General features: G+C 43.6%; 1 protein-coding gene across 2 annotated transcripts in view; it reads left to right on the top strand.

Moving 5' to 3' along the window:
• The first annotated feature begins 10,939 nt into the window (after positions 1-10,939).
• ST6GAL2 (ST6 beta-galactoside alpha-2,6-sialyltransferase 2) overlaps positions 10,940-18,386 on the top strand; it is an 82,237-nt gene continuing 74,790 nt past the window's right edge. Inside the window, exon 1 of one of the 2 annotated variants that reach the window (XM_032263033.1) lies at positions 10,940-11,670. The gene's annotated coding sequence lies outside the window, so the exon portion shown is untranslated. Of the gene's footprint in view, positions 11,671-11,809; positions 12,327-18,386 lie in introns of those variants that run through there. The other variant, XM_032263032.1, reaches the window with a different exon arrangement.

The following is an 18,386-nucleotide window of genomic DNA, read 5'->3' as shown; positions in this document are numbered from 1 at the left end:
CATGGTGGTGGGGGCCTGTAATACCAGCTACTCGAGAGGCTGAGGCAGAAGAACCACTTGAACGGGGGCGCCAAGTTTACAATGAGCCGAGATCACGCCACTGCACTCCAGCCTGGGCGACAGAGTGAGACTCTATCTCAAAAAAAAATAATAAATAAATAAAAGAATATATTAAATAGATTATGTGAATACAGGATTCAAAGATTTAGTTGGATACTAGAAATAAAGCAATGTGAACATATCCTCTGACTCCGGGCTGCTTTGGTTGGGCAGCTAGGTGGAAGATGATGCTATTAACTAAGCTATATCCCTCCCTCCCTTTCGGATTCTTTGCATTCCTGCGAGCTGAGGATAAACTACAATTCGGTTTAGTCCCTGTGTCAGCTGATCTGTAACATCACTGGTGGTGTCCATCACTGTTTCATTTTCTGTCAATGCCAAACCATATTCTGCACTGAAGACATGGAATGCTGCTAATTTTAGAGTTTCAGGGGCCCAAGCCTATACATTCCAGGCTATTTTCAGATTTTGTTTTCAAGTCAAGCCTTATTAAGTCAAACCTATGCCCAATGGTAACGGTACCCAGGCAACTTTTCTAAGATGAGCATCCATGGGTAACAGTTATCACTCACCTTCCCTCTGGATTGCCAACACTGCCCATTAAAGGAAGAGACAGGGCTTGCTAGGGGAGAATGAGGTTGGGGTGAGTGTGGGCAGGAGTAATGAGTTTGACCACAGTCCAAACCTGAGGAGTTCTAGGTGCCCAGCGGGCAGACACACTCCTGGATCTGGTCTTCTGAAGAGGTCAGCAGGTGCCCCAGACAGAGAGACATAATCACTGTCATGGACTGGTATCCTGCTGTCCCGCTGAGGAATGCTGAGCAGGCCAAGCCCACCCCCACTGAGGGAAGCCTCCGTTTGCAGGGTAGGTTGAGGGAAAGAAACTAAAGCGAGGGCAGCCAGATTTTACTAGCAAGAGGATGGTGTACTTACATGGAAACTACCTGATGAATGTCAGATGAAGAGGCAGAGCTAGCACTGATCATTCCACATTCGCCTAACAAATATTTACAGAACACAGAACACAGCGGATGACACCCTCACTATTATTGATTCAAGCAGTCAAAGAATTTACTGCCTTATAATATTTAATAAATGCTCACCTCTATTATCATTGCTTCTTGCTATTTCTTCTTTTCCTGATATCCTGGGGCTTGCTCCAATTGGGTGTTCTCATTCACCTTTTCAGCAAGGGTTTCTTTGAACAGCCCTTTAAAAACAGCAGAACTCCCACTCCCAGCATTCTCTGTCTTCCTTCCCATCTTATTTTTCTCTGTAGCTCTTATTATCACCTCATATAACTATATAATTCATGTATGAATATGCTTATCGTCTGTCTCCTCTTCACTCCATGAAAGAATGCCAACCCTATAAAACCTGAGATTTTTAAAAATCATATTTTCACTGCTGTTTTCCAGCATCTGAAATAGGTCCTAGCATATAGAAGACAATAAATATTTCCTCAATGTAATTACAGGTTTGTTAAATGCAACAACAAGAAAAAATACTGTATGCCATGACATTATATTTTAAAAGAACTTAACGTGGTCAGGGGTATCAGTAAGTTTTCTCTGAGAAAATGAGATTTAAGCTGATGATATGGAAACGGGGGTGGTCCTGGCTATGACTACAGCACCTCCACCCCAACCGCCCCCCCGACCTGCCCCTACCCTGCCTGTGGCCACGCACTTAGGTGAGGACAGGCATTTTGTTTTCCTGCCCAAATGTTGCATTTCCCCAGACCACCCTGGCCTGCCACGTCCCCATCCTGTGCCTTTAATAATCCTGAGACTCTAGCAGGCAGACCCACAGGTGGCTGGATGTTGAGAGGAGCACGTCAGCTGAGGAACAGACTGGCCAGCTGGAGAGGAACGCACCAGGCACCGGCAGGCAACCGGCCATCCACGGGCAGAACCTTGTGGAGTTCGGTGATGAGTGTCAGAGGAGAGCCCAGACCAACAAGCAGCCGGACTCCAGGAAAAACCATTGCCCTCTGGCTTCTCCATCTTCTGAGAGCTACTTGCACTGCTTCTCCAAGCCCACATGTGATCCGATGCTTCTGATACACCAAGGCAACAACCCCAGGATGCAGAAAGCCCTCTGTCCTTACAATAAGGCAGGGGTCTAATTTAGCTGACTGACAGAAGCCGCCTATGGATGGCAGAACTAAAAGAGCATCCTGTAACACACACCTACTGGGGTTTCAGCTGTAAACATTCATCCCTAAACCAGTACATCAGTGGAGTGATGGGGTTGGAGCCCCACAGCCTACTGGTCTGTATACTCCCTTAGAGGTTTGAGCAGCAGGGCACCGAAGAAGCAAGCCACACCCCCATTGCACACCCTACCTCCCCATTCACTAAGACCAGAAGGATGAGAAGAAATGAGATCGAGGAGGCAGAGGGCAGACACCAGGTAGGGAGACGCAGTCAGGGGCTGGGCAGGAAGGCCCTGAGAAAGCAGTGTGGGAATGAGTGCCGCCCGAAGAGGGACCTGCGAGACAGCAACTGCATGATGCCCTCACAGGCTGTGGAAGGCAATTATTGAGGGCCTTTTCAAGCAGAAAGGAGACTGTGGAGCTCAGGCTATTATGGAGGAGCTGAGCATCCTCGCCACATTTTAGAACATTTTCCTGGAAAAATGTGCTCCAACTCTGCAGTACGTTGGTTCTTAAATTTTTTCATCTCAGAACTCCTCCCCCCTCTTAAAAACCACTGAGGATCCCAAAGAACTTCCATGTTTTTATTTTTATTTTTTTAATATTTTTATTTGTTTGTGAGATGGAGTCTCACTCTGTCACCCAGGCTGGAGTGCAGTGGCACAATTTTGGCTCACTGCAACCTCTGCCACCCAAGTTCAAGCGATTCTCCTGCCTCAGCCTCCAGAGTAGCTGGGATTACAGGTGAGAGCCACCATGCCTGGCTAATTTTTGTAGTTTTGGTAGCCACAGGGTTTTGCCATGTCTACCAGACTGGTCTCAAACTCTTGGCCTCAAGAGATCCATCCACCCGCCTTGGCCTCCCAAAGTGCTGGAATTACAGGCGTGAGCCACCCACGTCTGATCCCCAAAGAACTTTCATTTATGGGGGATTTATCAGCTTTATCTATTGATATTTATTGTATTTGAAATTAAAATGGGGAAATTTAAAAAATAACAAAAACAAGCTATTACAGTAGCCTAGCCCTCTTGGTGGGTGATCTGTTTCAAGGCCCTCTGCTAATACCTGAAATCAAGGAGAGTACAGAGCCCAACGGCAGTTAGTCCCAACATGTTTCCCTTCGTGTCTTCCGCCCACAAATTTAATGACTTTTCTCCTAAACTAAGCACTTAGCACTCACTGTGGTCATAACTTCTGCAGTTTGAGGTGTGACAGTAAAGCTAGTACAATGTTTTTTCTTCATTGAAATTTCATGGATAGAAGATTCATTCTTACTGTAGATCTTAGCAACCTCAGCATCTTAGTTTGTCTTAGTAAATCACAAACTTTTGTTTTTGCTTAAAGGAAAAAAGTTATAGCTTTCTCTTTGGCATACTCAAATTGCCAACATCACCACTCTTGTCCTTTGGGGCCATTACGAAGTAGAATAATGGTTTCTTGCATACAAATACTGCAATACTGAGACAGTGGATCTGATTGCTGAGACAGCTGAGTGACCCGGGGGTGGATGGAAGAGACAAGCGCGGACCCATTGGACAAAGGGAGGATTCACATCCTGGGCAAGACAGAGTGATACAGCAAAGGTTTCATTACACTGCTTAGAATGGTCCACAATTTAACACTCAAAAATTGCTTATTTCTGGAATTTTCCATTGACTATTTTCAGACAGTAGACTGTTTCTGCAAGTAACTGAAACCTCCAAATGCAAAACCAAGTTTAAGGGAGGAGTACTGCACATGCTAATTGAAAGCACATATTTTGGTGGAAAAGTCACTATATGTTTTCAAATCTTGTGAGATAAATCACATCATTTCTCACTTTTGCAAACTGTTTTAATTTGCCTGTGTAAAAAAACAGGTAGATCATGACTGCATGTGCAGTCATTCTGCTGCAGTATCACATGCCACAGCCTCGAAAAACTCCACTGTGCCTCACGAGAGACAGAGAGTGAAAAAGGCAAACAACGCTTAGTATTGTTACAAAAATAGTACATCTGACTCCACCAGCCCTTTTGAAAGGACCTTGAGCACCCCCCAGATCCCCTGGCCACACATAGAGGCCTGTGGCCCCAAGAACCTGCCTGCATGTGGCCAGTCCATGCTGACATTTTTGGACTGTGCCATCTAGAACATTCTTCCATGAACATTACCATTCTCAACAATAGTAAAATCATGAATGTATGTGTTTTCCCTCTTATCATCTCTCAATGACTCATAGACAGGCTCATCCCAAGCATCCTCAACCACCCATGTGTGTCAGACCATCCTTGCATGGCTGTAAATAAATGCCTGAGGCTGAGCAATATGTAAACAAAAGAGGTTTGCTGGCTCACGGTTCTGCAGGCTATAGAAGCCCAGTGTCAGCATCTGCTCAGCTTCTGGAGAAGCTTGAGGGAGTTTTTACTCACGATAGAAGGTTAAGTGGGGGTGGGTGCATCACACGGCCACAGCAGGACCGAGAGAGTGGGGAAAGGTGCCGCATACTTCTAAACAACCAGATCTCTTGAGAACTCACTCACTGTCAGAAGATAGCACCCAGCAAGAGGGATCTGCCCCATGACCCAAAAACCTCCCACTGGGTCCCACCTCTACCACTGAGGATCACATTTCAACAAGAGATTCAGAGAGGACATTCAAACTACATAAGCATGTAAACTAGAAAAAAAAAAAAAGGCACATTTTAAAGAGTGCTAACCTTTTCAGAACCAATTATTCATTATGTCTCATCAATATTGCCACCATAAGTTAAGCTGAACTTAAAGGGTAGAAGAGATGGATCCTGTCCCTCTAATATTTGTACATGTCACAAGATAATTAGTTCCCCTAGGCAAGTCACTCAAAAATTTAAAAATTATTTCTTGCATGGAATGTAATGCGGTTTACTCTCGTATTTTTTCACTGTTGTTTATTTTTTGAATTAAGAAATCTATGGATATCTAAATTGTGCTGTTTGATATATAACTTATGATCAATCCTAATCATGTAAAAATACTCTTGGGAAGCTAGAGCTGATTTTAAGCTGTGTTGGAGACCTAGAAATATGTTGAGGGGAATAACTTGAGCTGAGCAAGAGAAATATGAGACAATCTAGTACTACTTTTTAAAAAACTGTGTAAAGTTTTTGAAAAAAAAAATTTCTGCCCAAAGTTTCTACTTTGTATTCATGCTTCCGAGGTCTCTTAAATTATCGTCATTATTATCCATTAGTTTCTATAACTAAAGCTATTTTGTACCATTTCTATCATTGACTGAAAAAAATTTAAATTGCTGTAGGATTTAGACTTCTGAAATGGAATGGTGTTTTCAACTCTGCTGTAATTGTGCGTCAGAACAGGCTGTTTCACCTTAGAGTGATTAGGGTTTTGTGAGAGATGTATAACAAATTGCAGGGCTAATCAAGGGAAAATTACCCTGCAGTCGAGGTGGGTTTTAATTAATTATATTGTCAGCTTGTTAGGGAGAGGTCTTTGAAAAGGTAATCAAAGAAACATCACATATGGGCTGTTTGTTCTCTTAGCACTATTTTTAAAATGGAAAATTCTTGACTGCTCTTTGGTCCATCTTCAAAGCCTCTCAAGGTCTTAGAGTGGAGTTAGGTGTCCTTCTGGTAACTTTCTGATTTGTCTCCCTTCTCCCTGTGTGAAAATAAACAAAAAACACTGAAATAAGAACAAACGAAGGGCGTTTGTTCAGAGCTTGCCATAGCAAGGGGGTTGGCCACCATCACTTGTGTTGGCTGAGACTCAAAGGCGGGCAGAGGAGTGGGAAAGCTTCTTAGCAGAAAGAGGAGAGGGAAGACTCCAGGCATGCCCTGATTGGAGGCTGTTGGTGTGGAGGAGCTGGAAGTGGCTAACTAGAAATAGGGCCTCCCAAGTGATTGGTTAGGTAGGTATGTTTGGCTACTCTCTTACCTAGAAAATACACAAGACAATAGGAGCAGGCACCTGTTCTGTTATTAACTTCTAAATCCACAAACCCTAGAATGGAACTCCTCTTTAAAGGAGGGTGACAGAAAGCGCTTGCACATGGTGGGGCATGGTGGCTCATGTCTGTAATCCCAGCACTTTGAGAGGTCAAGGCAGGTGTATTATTCGAGGTCAGTATTTCGAGACCAGCCTGGTCAACATGGTGAAACGCCGTCTCTACTAAAAATACAAAATTAGCTGGGCATAGGTGTATGCATGCCTATAATCCCAGCTACTTGGGAGGCTGAGGCAGGAGAATCGCTTGAACCCAGGAGGTGGGAGGTTGCAGTGAGCCTAGATGGTGCCACTGCACTCCAGCCTGGGTGACAGAGCAAGACTCTTGTCTCAAAACAAAACAAAGTAAAAAACCCTTGCACCAAAAGCTTGTTATGAAATCAATAAGAAGGGAAGCAGAAAACACTCTTCTTTATGGCAAAACATCAACCACAAGTAGAAGACCACCAGCTTTGGAGGTGGAACCATAAATGGTTCACTAAGACTGTTTCTCACTTTCCATCCATCTTTGAGACAGACTTCAAGTATGTCCACATACATTATCTTTAAATTTGAAAGAAATGACTAGTAACTTCACAGTGGGGAAAACTGGTAGGTACCACCTTAACCAAGTAACCAGTTAACCTCACCCAGGATTGGAACAAATAAACATAATGGGCTTTGCAAACGATGTACTGGGGAAACATAACATTCTGTGTCCTTCCTGGCCAAAAAGAAAAAGGTAAAAGATAAAAAGCATAACCTAATTTTTTATCTAACTCTAGTCATTGGGGAAACAACTGAGGGGCCCAAATTGAGGAACATTTAACAAAACAAAACAGTTTAGATTCTGCCAAAATGTTAATATCATGTAACCAGTACACAAAGGAACTGTTTCAGATTAAAAAGACTGAAGAGATACAACAGCTAAATAGAACACATGATTCTGGATTAGATCCTGAATGGAATGTGGGGGTTTTGGTTTGTTTTCATTTATTTTTTGCTTAAAGAACATTAGTGGGAAAATTGGTGAGATTTGAATAAACTCTGAGATTAGATAACAGTATTATTATCTATTTCCCTAATTAATTATGATAACTGCACTCTGGTTATCTAAGACAATGTTCCTGTTCTTAGTAAGAACAAAATGAAATATTTAGGGCTAAAGGGGTATGTTGTATGTAACTTGCTTTTTGACAGTTCAGGAGAAAACATAAATAGTCTAGGAATAATAAAGCAAACACAGTTAAGTTGTGATATTTAGGAAGTGTAGACAACTGGTATTATTTACCTAGTTCTTCTATAAGTCAGAAAGTATTTCAAAATAAAAAGTTAAATGTAAAGAAAAATTAAAATAAAATCTTGTCCTAAGGATTAAATGAGTTAATGCTTACAAAGGATTTAGAATACAGGCCTTGAAATATTAATTATTAGGTGTAATTATTATTTTCATAGAATTAAGAAGTGGCAGGGCTACCTCAATCTGGTGTATAAACCTGTATCCTTAATCCCCTCATCCCAGTATTTCATCATTCAGAGTTTGGAGAAACCCAGTGAGATAGTGGATAGAAAAGTCTTTATATAAACTGTGAAGTGCTGTAGTTTGGTGAATGTCTAAGCGTGGATATGAGCCCAGATTCTTGTGTACAGCTATCTGATGACCTTTGTGTCTATTGCTGATGAGGTTCTTTGGATTCAGGAAGCTCAAATAACAGCACTAAAGGGACAAAGTCAGAACTAAAACCCAGAGGTCCCAACTTGCAGTTCTGTCTTTTTATATTGGATAGTGGGCTGCAAGGAGAAGTTAGGAAAGGATAATTTCTCTCACACCCTGACATGTTTTTCTACTGTTCTCTCTGTTAGAGCTCATTGCCCACTGAGATCAGGCGGTGGTCCCAGGACTCCGCCTCTGAGCCCAGCCTCTATTTCTGGATGGGAGCCCACAGAATAGCAGCGCAGGTGTCAGCAAGCCTAAAGGCAACTAACTGCATTTTAGTGTTATCTTTCCTACTGCAGATACTGAAAATGGCATCATTCCTATATCTGATGCCGAAAAATAATGTTTTTCTCTCCACCTGAAATACTGACAGAAGAGTAGAGGAAGCTCCTGCTGGCCAAGGATTTTGGCCCCTACACGTATCCAAATAACTGAAACATTTTTTTCTAATGGTGTCTATTTCCTTATGAACATTTCCAAAGACAAAGTGAATTACTTTAAAAAAAATAAAATCTATGGATTGGCTAGGAAACAAATGTTCCAGTCTTAGCAGTGGATAATGGGTTCCAAAAAGCAAGAATCTGAAGTTCATTTTTTTATATTGATCAGCCACATGAAAATTTGTTTCACTGATTAAATAGGAAGAGCCCAGATATAGATGATTTTCCTTTCTGGGGTACTAGCTTCCCAAGCAAGGGAAGAAGTCAATGTGTTTTTTGCAGTGCTATGGATGGAAAATCTCAGGTAAATCTGAAAATGAAGATATCGTGTTTTGAGGATGTGATCCTAAAAATTTCTGTCAGTGACACTTTTCTCATCTGTAAAATAATCTATAAGTTTATTATAAAATTTGAGTAGCCTAATAAGTGATAGAACAATATATTTCTATGAACAATAGTTAAGTGAAACAGAGTAGCCCAGATGCAACAATGGTGGAGTTAGAAAATATTTACTCTTCATCCCTGCCCCAGCTGAATGCTTCTAAGCTGAGTAACTGGGCTTCCTGATTTGGCTGACTGTTCATGATGTGCTTCAAGTTCCTGAAATGGGAAGGAATTGTCCCTGTGAAGCTTTAGCTGGTTAATTAACAGTGGGTAAGAAAAGGAGAACTGAGGAACCCTGCCTTTAAAAAAAAAAAAAAAAAGGAAAGAAAATTCATGTCATTATGAGCAAATTGACAACCTTAGTGGATTTCTGAATGCCTCCTATCTGTAGGAGTAAGTTTATTCTGTTTTGTTGTTATTCATGATTTTTTAAGGAAAATAACAGTATAGTGCCAGAGGAGCTCAGGAACTCCTCACAAATCTATAGACCAATAAAATAATTAAATAATCTGCCCCGGTGTCTCTGAGCAATTAAACTAAAGGGTGCCACAATATTTTATTTACTATTACACTTTGTCAGAAGCAATCATCAGGATATAGCTTTTTGTATATAAACTGGCTTTGTGGTTTCGTTGGGAAGCAATAGATTTAAGTCAGTTTAGTGACTGTTATTTACTACCTCAATCATAAGTAATGAACTCAATCCACTTAAAGTTTTACAACGGTAATTTGCATATTTGCCTTAAGATGGTAGTTTTTCTACTTCTATAAAGTTGACTGTTATTTGGGCACTTCTATTTAACTCATTAACATTTCTTTAAGACATCAACTTTGGCAGCATTTATGCAAAAAGGAAAGTAAGGGAATAAAACACATATACACTATAAAAAGTGTATAATTATTTCTGTTTCACAGTAAAGTGTTTTAATAATGGATACTGTCATTTATTAATTACTACAATTTATTAGGTATCACATTTCAGGAACTGAGGGAGACACTTTTAACACATGATCTCTACTTCTTACAACAAACCTTGAAGGTTAGGCTTTTTTTTTTTTTTTTTGAGATGGAGTCTCTTTCTGTGCCAGGCTGGAGTGCAGTGGCCCAGTCCAGGCTCACTGCAACCTCCTGCCTCAGCCTCCCCAGTGGCTGGGACTACAGGTGCGCACCACCACACCCGGCTAATTTTTGTACTTTTAGTAGAGAAAGGGTTTCACCACGATGGCCAGGCTGGTCTGGAACTCCCGATCTCATGATCCACTCGCCTCGCACTCCCAGAGTAGTGGGATTACAGACATGAGCCACTGCGCCCTGCTGAAGGTAGGTATTATTATATCCATTATAGAGTAGAGAAACAGAAGCCCCCTTCTGTGCCCCTCTGCTATTAAGAGGGTGAGTCTTTCTGCAGGATTTCTTGTTGCCTGTTTGTTTTGTCACTTTTAACCACATTTGTCCATTCAGGCAGTTCCGCAGAATTCCAAGTGTCAAACACAATTAATATAATTGGGGAAATACTGAGTAAGCGTTTTCGGCCCACCCTTTTGTTTGAGCACAGTGCATTACATCCAGTCGGTTTTAGTTTAATTCCCGCGTTGTTTTACATTTCTGTATATTCTTGGGGCGCCCACTGTCTAGCTCAGAGTTCCAGGCTCAAGGTAGGCACTGATTGCTGAATGAATTGGGTAGCTAGTTAATTGCTTTCCCTTCCAAAAAAATCCTAAATTATTTAAATTAATGTACTTGTGGGTTTTTAAGTAATACATTTAATCGAAGATCTCTATCTCCAAAACGTGCATCCCTGTAGCGACTGAGGGTGTGGGTGGGGTGAGGGGTGACTAACCAGTTCCACTGAGATGGGCCCAACCTTAGAAATATTACCCATCTACCTGGGATTCCCCTACACCTGAACAGCTCTTTGGGTTCGAGAGAGAACCAACGGGATGGAGCACCCAATGCCACGAGCGCGCGCGGAGAGCCACGTTGAAGTTCAGAGGAGTATTTACCAGCAAACAAAGAGCGGCGCGGTTCGGGGTCCTGGGACCAGCTGCAGCCGCCTCGAAAAAAACGCAAGTGTCACGGTGAAAGTGAACATTCTGCACGCGACCAGATAGACACTTGATTTGCGCCTCCCCGCGGCCCCGCCCGCAGGCTCCAGCTGCCAGCTGCCAGGCCCGCAGCCGCCCACTAGCTCCCGAGGCCGCTTCGCCACGTGTCCCGCCGGCCTCTACCCCAAGAACTTTCCGTCCCTCTTGGGGCTGGGGACCGGCAGTGGGGGCGGGCAGGCAGGTGGGGGTCTCCAGGGAGCACCGTCTCCGGGCTTGGCGAGTTACCCTTCCCAAATGGAAGGTGTCCCGCAAATGGAAGGTAGTCCGCTCCTAAGCCCATCCCAGATCCTTGGAGTAGCTCCGAGAGCAAGGGCCAGGCGGCAGCGTGGAGCCTGGCGGAGCCAGAGGAACAAAGAGAGCGAGGAAGCCGGGGAGGATGCTGCGCTGCCCTGCGCCCCACCCCGTCGGCTGCCAGGCGCGCAGGTAGCTTGGCCTTCGGCGGTGTAGAAGGGAGGTGTTGGAGCTGGTACACAAAGACTCACTTCCGCCGGGCCAGGCGCCCGGACTCCCTCCCCGCCGCCCACAGCCTGTGCGCATTCCAGCATCCCTGCCGCCGCCCGGGACCCGAGTGCCCCTGGGGTGCCAGGCGAGGTGCCAGGCGGGTATCCTTTGAAGAACTAGGGCTGGATGGAGGCGGCGGCCGGGTAGAAACACGCCTTTTTAGGCAGCCGCTCTGCCCCGCACCGCCCCACGCAGCCCAAGTCTGCAATCACTCTTCGCGAGAAGCAGTGATCAGCGCGCAGCCTGGGAGCGCCCCGCCTGCGCTCGCCGGCGGGCCGAGCTGCCGGGCCGGGGGCGCGGGGAGGGGGCAGCTCAACTTCTCAGTGCCCAGCTCCCGCCCGCTAGGTGAGCCTGGAGCCGGGAGGACGATAGGGATGGCGGAGAGGGAGGGGGCTCTGGGGCGAGCGGAGGGGGAGAGCAGAGCTCTGGGGCCGGGCGCGGCGCAGCCTCTGTGCGGGGGCCGGGAGCCGCCGCCTAGCCCCGGGGCTCGGGGCCGCGGTCCCTCCAAACGCGGGAGCGGCCGCCGAGCTGCCCGAAACAATGAGGCGCGCGGCTCCGGGCTGAGCGCAGCCCCTTGCTGCCTTTGAGGCCGAGCCACCCGCTGCGCCCCGCCGCCCGCGCTAGCAGCTGCAGCCAGCGCGGAGCTGCGCTGGCCCCGGGGAGGTGATCCCGCAGGCCGCCCGGGACGCGAACGCCGGCCAGCTCCAAGACCCCCAGGGTGGCAGGAGGAGGACTCGAGCCCGCAGCAGGACGACTCCAGCCGCTCACTCGCCTTCTGAAGCCCCCAAGTTCCGCGGGGTGCGTCGGGAGCTCCCGGGCCCCGGGTCCCAGCTCTAGCGGGCGTCAGTGTGAGTGTGGGAGCGCGTGGCGCGCGCACCCGAGAGTCTACGGGGGAATAAAAATGTGACACGCACGCCTCTGAGTTCAGTGCCGCGCGGCCAGGGGAAGCGCCGAGCCCCGCGGTGTCGTGCGCTTCGAGGCGCGGCGGGGAGAGAAGACTGGTGAGAGAGGGCAGAGGGTAAGGGTAGGTGACGCCTTCCTCGGTGGCGCTGCAGCCTGCCCGCTGCTCTGCCGGAGTTACACTCCTCGATAAGTGGCCAGACTCGTGTGTGGGGAACGTTGAAGGTGGTTTGGGGAGAAGCAGGAAATTCTGGAGAAGCTAACGGGAGGACGGCTTGCGCTTTGGGGACGGACGGACACAGTTGTGCCCCTACGGCTCACTAATGGTGCTCTTTTATTTTGGCTCTTGGAGTGAAGATTTTTGTCTTTCTTCAACCAATTCCCGTACAAAACTGCACTTCTTAAAGGTTAAAGTGTGTTCAATTGATTTCTGGTTCTCTGTGGCTATAACGTTTGAGGTATTAGGGATCTTTAGAATCGTAAATACCTGAGTCTTAATTCTTATGCAGTTGGCAGGCGTCAAATTCCGCTGTTGGGTTTACTTTCCGCGGTGTGCAGAGTGGATATTTGATGCATTCTTTTGAGTAGGGAGTGTGACGTCCAACTCATTTCGGATTTGCGGGTGCTGTGTTGGGGGACAGAGTGAAGTTTTAAACTCATGGCTCCCGAAAGTGCTGCCTTCCAAAGAGCTGAATAGCTGTTTGGAGAAGCTGTGCTTTCCAGGAATTTAAATGAGACTTTTTGTGATTGCTTTCCAGGTCTCTCCTCCTAGTACCATATTTGTTTTGTCAGGCTGAACTTTCAAAGCTGTTTTGTAATCTGAGAAGCACTTTATGGGGGAAAGTAATGCTTGGCTGGATTTTTGTGAACTTATTTTTATTGGACATGAGGAAAATTTGGCGAGAGGCAAACCATATTTGGTTGAAATCATTGTCTTTTGCGCCACTGCCGTTCTGACCATGAAGGGGCATGCTGGCCCTTGTCGCCGCGGACTGTCTGCTTGGGTGAGGGGATCTTTGGTGGGTGGGTTGCGGCACATCTTGTATTTAGAGAATTTTTGGCACACTTGAGAAACCCCACCCTGGTTACTTTGATGCTTCAATTTTTGAAATTCTGATCAACATTTTTTGCCAATTTGAAATATAATTTATGACTAAGGAAGAATTCCAATAAAGTGAAGTGCTCTATATATATGCTATATATGATGTATACCTGTATATACATACACATCATATATGAGTGTAAATACACATCATATATATGTGTGTGTGTGTATGTGTGTGTGTGTGTGTGTGTGTGTGTGTGTATATATATATATATAATTCTGTTGTTGCAAATTTAGAGTTAAAATTTCTTTCAAAAGGAAAAATGATGTGTGGCCTTGAGCCTATTATTTTTCTGGAACTGGCAACCAAAATTTTTATGGCACTTGAGGCCTCTTTTACTAATGCATTAGAAGAAACTGTTGGCAAAGGTGAATAGGTATTGTGCTCAAAACTGATGAAATCCTAAAATAATTAGGTGAAGTGCCTTGAATTTTACAGCAACGTTAAAAAGGCACTCAGACTTGGAATTCTCGATCCAATTCTTACTGCAGTAGGTATAAATTGTAGCATCTTACCTTTTTGCTTGGTGCTGTGAAAGCTTCTGGAGTTTTGAGCCAAATCTCTCGCAGAGATTGTGATAGGAGTCTCCGCTCTATGTGGAGCACTGAGCTCCGTAGTTAGAGAGGCTGTGGATGGATACTCCTGGAAAGAGTGAGGTCAGAGCGAGGACCAACATTTGTGTTTGCTGTGTGGTGCGCATGATCTAGGACACAAGATAAAAAATTGAGGATATTTAGACTAGAGGATTCAAGGTTGAGATCATTTAACATTTGAAAATATGTGAATGATTTATTATGCAGAAGAGGGCAATCATCTGTGTTGAGTTTCTGATGAGGATAATTAAGAGGGAAAGTGTTTACTCTGTGGGATGAAGACTTAAGTTGAGTCTAAGGAGTTGTGGCTGATCCAGTCAGCAAAGATTGGTTAAATAGTGAAGGGACTGCTGAAAATATTCCTGCACGTGTTGTTACTGGAAGGCCTCCCCACCCCCCGGAATTTCTCCTGTTTCTGAGACAGTTTCTAAGTGTGTGAGGCTCTGGTCTATTGCTTATTCCGATACTGACTGAAATTTTATCCTCCAGGTTTAGAATTTATCCAAGCATTTCTCAAGTGCTTAGATCTTTTCTGAAATGACAAACTCATTTCCAGGCTTCTGCAGCTCCTGCTTAGGTGAATACATGATAAATTCCTTTCCAAAAACTTGGAGATATTTGTCCTCTGGGAAGCTCTTAATTAATTTGCAGACTTGCTACCTCATTGGTGATACATTTAATAAAAATATCTTATGAATGATAATAAGGACAGTCTTTGTTAATGCATTTGCTCTTTAAGCATATTGTGTTATTCCTAATCGATTGAGTTTTTACCTCTCCTAGATTTTCTCTAGTATCATCCTAAATTTTAATTGTTTAAATTAAATTAAGTACTTAACATGCATAAATGTCTAAGGGAATCAGATAGTACCCTCCTGGCAGGTGTATAAGTTTTGATTTTTTTAAGCATTGAAAGCTGAATGCCCATCCCCCCCCAAATAAAAAACTATATGGGATGAAATTTCCAAACAGCTATAAAAGTAATAATTGCATGTAATTAGATACTAATTTTGGAAAGTGGAAGGGAAATGTAGGTGCACATTTGTACAGAAATTTTCAATGTTCTTACACCAATTGTGGATATCAATGCCAAGGACTGAATGGGCTGTAGATGACCAGCAACTATGTCAGTTACCACACTTTCAGTTTAATATAGCTGCTATTTTTCTGAAAGCTCTCCTTCCAACTTTTGACAAATTTGTTTATAAATGTTATTAAGTACACAGTGCAAAGACATCAGTGTTAGAGAAACATGGATTTATTATGCCTCTTCCAAAATTTGAAATTTACCCTTACTTGATCCAAGCCACCTCCCACCCCTCCCATTGAATTGATGGGGGAACATTTGCAATTCAAAATACTTGGAATCTACCTAGTCCACAGGTGAAATACATTTAAAGGGGATGAAGTATGACCTGGGTAGTCCTAAGGCTTTGTATGAGTTGGTCTTCTGGTCCAGCCCCAGCATTGGTCCTAGCTCTGGTGAAAGCAGGGTCCCAGCAGTTGTAGAACTATTTTCTTCACTTGGCCACCTTCAGCTTCCTGATTATCCCACAGTACCAAGCACCTACTGGTTTTTTGGGGGAATTGTTCTGTGTGTGGAAAGGACATCAGAGGCATGCTGCCCACTGTAGGGAGCGTACGTCTGGGCAGAACTGTTCTGTTCCCTCTTGGCTTCTGCTGCCCTCTGTGGTCTTGTCTAGGGAAGAAATCCAAATTGAAGGCGTGCAGTGGCTTTACAAAGCTAGAGGGGTGTGAAGGCTGGGTTAGCAGTTTTGCACTGGGCTTGCTTAGAGAGCCAGGGAAAGCTATTGGGCGGTGTTCTTGAAGCGACCAGCACTGGAGAAAGACAGCTTTATCAGAGCTCCGTTTCCAGGACTGAAAAAGGAAGGCTTAGATTAAACCCTTTCCAACATGTCTTCTGGTGTGAGAGTCCACAAAACTGATCATTGTAAGTTCTGGCATACTTAACAGCTAACTGCTGTGCAGCCCCAGGAGACAATCGAAATTCAAGAATATTAATAGTAGCTAATTGGCACTTATGATGTACCACATCCTACCATTTGCTTTGCACAGATTATCATCATTATGCCCATTTTATAGGTGAGAAGACTGAACCTCGGAAAGGTAAAGCGCCTTGGCAGAGCTGGGATTTGAACCATTTATGGGTGTCCCAAACCCATGCTATTAGACTGAGATCCACTCAACAGAGGAAAATAAGAATGACAACTCCCGTCATTGTGTGGGGCTAGAGACCAACTATGACCATAAGCTTTCATGTTCTCAAACCAGGCTGAGCCTGCTGGATGGGGAAGATTGTACATGATAGAAGAGGATTTCAGGGAGCTCATGTATACAGAAAGCATGTGTTCGTCAGAACCTGGAAGCAGAAAAAGGTTTAAGCTGCAACTTAAAAATGGGCCATGAAATGTGGAATATCCAGGCAGTCAATATTAGACTGAAATTTGGGCTGATATGAAGCATGTCATATCAAGTGAAATTTCCAAGGAAAAATTTAGGCTAAGATTCAAGAAAATGATTCATCTGTTTTGAGTTACTGGGTTGGTGAAGAGAGCAAGCTCAGAAGTAGTCTCCTGGGACATTTAGAAATACATTGGCTAAAGCATTAGAGAATAAGAAAAATCCTGCAATATCTTGATTGTAAGCCTTTGTTTTCAGAAGTTTATAATTCACACATTAAGTTCTACTCTGGGCTGCTTCTACTGTTTGAAGCCCGAGAGAAAAATGCTTTATTAAATTTAAAACAATTGGTTTTCCATGTTCAAATTACACAAATTTTTCAAGTAGAGGTTCTTGCATGTTGGTAATTGTGGTTTCTAAAATGACTTAGCTGTAAATTAAATATGGGAAAGAGTAAGTCTCTTAGATAATCCAATAGCTTTTATTATTTAGAAGTAAAATGTAAAAGTAGCTTCTTTGAAAGTATAGTAATGACTTTTCTGAAATGTAAATATAATATTATGTGCTAAAAACCCGTAATTGTATGACTGACCACAAATGGGTGGAAAAAGTACAGTTGATATAGGATTTGTTTTCTAAATGATAGAGCTAACGCAGTTACAAAATGGAACTGTACATGTAGGATTAAATGAATGAATTTGTTTTTACTGTTAGAAGAAGGATCTTGCTATGTAAATTATATTTTAAAGTTAGGGAAAGTATACCCCATTAGAAATCTTGTAGGGCCTGGTGCAGTGCCTGTAATCCCAGCACTTTGGCAGGGTGACGCAGGCAATTGGTTGAGCCCAGGAGTTTAAGACTAGCCTGGGCAATATAGCAAGACCCCCATATCTACAAAAATTTTTTTTGAAAAACTTAGCTGGGTGTAGGGGAAGCACCTGTAGTCCCAGTTACTCAGGAGGCTGAGTTGGGAGAATCACCTGAGCCCTGGAGTTTGAGGCTGCAGTGAGCCATCATCACACCACTGCACTCCAGCCTGGGTGACAAGTGAGACCCTATCTCAAAAAATAAAGAAATAAATAAAGTTTCAAATGAAAAAGAGGACTCTCTTTCAAAAGAACACATGTGCACACATACACATGCAGACACACACACACACTTATGCAGACACACTCACACACTTGCAAGTAAGCACCAGAGGAATAAATTCCTGCATTATGTATTGTTACATCAGTAATCAGGAGTGGGAACTTGAATTAGGATACTTGAGCACTATTTGTTGGGATTCGTGGCTGTTGCCTAACAAAATTAGGACAAAAGCCTAGCCCTTCCGACTGAAAGAACATTCTTTTTCCTATCTGACTTATCTCTGAGAAAATTTTATGTTCCAGATTACATGTGGCTTGTGAGAAGCCAACCAAAATGTTTAGGGTTTAAACTTTCTCTTAGTTTATTATAAATAGGATACATATGGAAAACATACTTTTATGTATACATATATGTGAGTGTGCATGTTTCTAAATGTTCTTTGTGATGACAGTAGATGTGCTCAGGTTCCTTGGGTCCCTTTGGTGATGTGCAGAATGTATTTGACTTTTGAGAATAACTTTTGAGATTGGCTTCTCAGGCAGGTCCTTTGGGGACCCTGGCACCAGGCTGATGACCGGAATCCTGCATATTGGTTAGCTGTTCTCTGTAATGAGAGGCTGAGCCACTTGAGATATTTTAGGTCATCCTGAAGTTCGCCAAATACTATAGGTGATTCAGTCTGTTTTCTGGAGAGCGGAAGACTATTTGGAATTGCCCTGCATTATGTCGTCTTCTAATCACTATAGACATTAGGCAAAATAATTAAGACCATAAACCTAAGAGTTATTTTAAAAAAAAAAACTATATGCTCTAGTTTCTAAGGCAAATTTTAAGTAATTTATAAATAAATGGAAAATAGACAAATGTAATATGATTTCCTTTTTAAAAATGTCAAAAACACATCATGCTGTATTCTCATCATACCCTAGTAATACCCCACATATCACTACTG

The sequence above is a fragment of the Sapajus apella genome, unplaced genomic scaffold, assembly GCF_009761245.1.
Source record: "Sapajus apella isolate SASKATOON/1434 unplaced genomic scaffold, GSC_monkey_1.0 scaffold134, whole genome shotgun sequence".
Lineage (NCBI taxonomy): Eukaryota > Metazoa > Chordata > Mammalia > Primates > Cebidae > Sapajus > Sapajus apella.
This window is presented reverse-complemented; position numbering and strand designations above follow the sequence as displayed.